Here is a 3165-nt window from a genome sequence, read left to right on the forward strand (position 1 = left end):
TGTAAGATGCTAGGCAAGGTCAGGGTCATACTGGCCTGGGCTACATGATCAGAGTGTTCCTCCATGTACCATGTCATGTGGTCCAGGGAGTAACGTCTGAGGTTTTATGCACCAGCATGGACAATGATGGTGCCAGTCCTGTACTTGCTTTGGAGTGACCTGACTGCATGTGTTATGTGGCAGTTCCTGGCACCTGACAGACAGCCAAAAGTGACTATTCCCATGTTTGGGCTGGTGAGTGGTACGTCAGTGTTTCTGACAATAAGTGTCGCCTATTACAAGTGTATTAGGTGTGTTGTTTAGCCCGAAGGACAGTGACTGTGTGGCACACTGACATTGTGAACTATGTGATATGTGGGTATTGTAGTGGGGTAGCAGTTGTGTGTGTGCCTGCTGTGGAGGTCTCTGCTGCTTAGGCAGAGTTAATTCACAGCATCTGAGTGTGTCTATGTGTGATAATGTGGTTTGAGTGCTGTCGCCAGAGGATATGTGAGACTGATATGTGGTGTGTGTGGTTACCTTCACCACCTGATAGACTGTGCCAGTCATGGGTCGAGAGAGTTCAGCACCCTGTATGTCTCTATAGGTGTATCTCACACATATATTTGTGTTTGTCGGGAGGAGGAGAGGGCTGTCTGTGTACATGAGGCAGATGTGACATTGTGTCAACATCACAATATTCACCAGCTGGACTGGAGAGTGCACACGAAACCAACCCCTGGACATGCCGGGATATTATAATGACATACACTGTAGCCAGATCACAAAGGATCAGTAGGGTGTTAAGTATGTAAAAGAGTATAACAGGGATTAGTGCTCAGGTTCATTGGTGTTCTGTAAAGAGTAGCTGAGAAGGAGTCCAGACTGAATCATGACACCTCCGACAGCTATGTCATATATAGCAATGTACACCCATATATGTCCTGAGTCAGGGCCAACTGTACCTGACTGACAATGCCGACATCCTGACAGACAGGCCCATATATACAGACCCACCTCCCACTGACGATAGTCCATATCATCATACCAGGAGATATCACATATAGAATGGATGAACAGCTACCCCCAATGCCAAAAGCATGGCAGCAAGTGGAATACATTGATTCTCAATATATGTCATGGATAAACTACAGAACAAACAGATCCTGCACCTGAACAGTCAGCTGAGCCCCCCCCTACACAGGATGTGGAACCATTGAATGTGTTACAGCAACATATGGCATTCCACACAAGTGTTGGTGCACAACACACCATTGGAAGTACAGTCCAGTATGCCTATGAAGTCTGATCTGGAAGGCCATGGAGTCCATCATGGTTGAAGTCATAAACAGAGCTATTGGAAGCTAACATACACACAACCCTACTAAGTGTGGTATGTTCATGTGCGGATCATGGTTCCCAAACATGCTAGACTGTTTGTAAGGCAGCCACCCAGGACATACATCACTGAACACAGCTATACATGTCTCACATAGACTTTGAATAGCCCTTTATCAACATCCCAGACACATGTAGTACCCACAAAACCAACAAGTTGTGCATAAATATGTGTTGACATATGAAGGAATGTCAATGTGTCCACAGATAGATCACACAAGGTAAGGATTATGAGTTCCTGTTCAAGCTGTTGACACCCGATGACCCACATGGACCATTCCTGGAATGGCATAAAACAAAGTGTACACACATTACCATGTCCAGTCTGATGATGTTACCATCCTACAAATACAGACAGAGAAGGGAAACCACCCAGTAAAGCAAATAGCGCACCGTGTTAATACATCTCTCTCTAGTATCATAACATAGTTAGGTAGGGGTTTGAATCCTGCAAACGCTGACTGTGCATGTCACTGTTGATCAATGTGGTGTGGGTTTTGCTTTTACTATGGTATGACATATTATGATTACAACAGTAAGTGCATTGCACACATCAGGTATCTGCATGGCAAATATATATGTGTACATGTCCCCTCAATCAGTACATAGGTGTGAAGCCTGCATACTACATGAATACATTTGTTTCCATTGACAGGTTGTGCCACTGCTTCTCAGATCGTAGGTCACATATGTATGTATGTGACAAGGCCGTCCACTGTCGTGATCTGTGGCCAAGGTCATCTGTGCCACACACACCCATGACAGTTACTTAAGAGTAGTGTGAGTGAGGGTATATGCCTGGGGTATATGTCAGACATGTTCATACACAACAACAACTGCCAATAATGGACAGTCTTTATAGGTGTACAACTGACTTGTGGATATGCGTTCAGGCCTCTAATGTCTTATGTGATACACCTTGGGACTCCACAATACCTATGGATATGTGGATACCAAGGGACACATGACATAACATGAGGCTGTATGTACACATTGGTACCCAACATACATGTTGAGGGCTACCACCTATGTGGTACTGATGGGATAGTATATATATAGTACATGTGGATGATTATGCCATAGTTGGCTTACTGCTATACAGCATGTATCAGACAACAGGTATCTGTCTGTATGATACCCTTGTGTAGGATATGCATCCCATTCAGGGAATGCATTGTAGGCCAATGCATGCATTTCCAGATTTGGATAGACACATCCCTAGTGTGTTTGCATGTACCTAAGGGGGCTATATGTCAAACAGGTGTGGTCACAGGAATGGGTGGCGGTCATTACCACTGGTTAGTGTTATGGTGTAGCACCGGAAGGATCCAACTGTTACTGAGTTCCCTACGACTGTGTGTCATTTGTCAGGACATCATCCAATGATTGCTTATAGTCATGCTGTTGAGGTTGTGTATACTACCAGACTGCAAATCATTGACAGATATTAACGGTATCACCCACAGCATAGTGTCAACCCATGTCATACACACATGTCTACCCATGTTGGTACATAACTGTAGTAGAATGCATACTTGCCATTGAAAGATACTATGAGATGTTAACAATGTGTACAACAGGGTATGCCACACGTCCCATGTGTCCACTATGCACGTACATGCAGACAGTGCGCACCCACAATGTTCACAGATGTACACTTGCTAATCTGTACTGCACACATCACACACATACTGTCCACTCACTAACACATGCTGGCAACACATTACACTTCAGCCAAGTGGCACATGGGTGGACAATACATACTCAGACCTAACAGTGGTGTAAACA

This window comes from Protopterus annectens, chromosome 1.part0 (assembly GCF_019279795.1).
Source record: "Protopterus annectens isolate FY-2018-M chromosome 1.part0, PAN1.0, whole genome shotgun sequence".
Classification (NCBI taxonomy): domain Eukaryota; kingdom Metazoa; phylum Chordata; order Ceratodontiformes; family Protopteridae; genus Protopterus; species Protopterus annectens.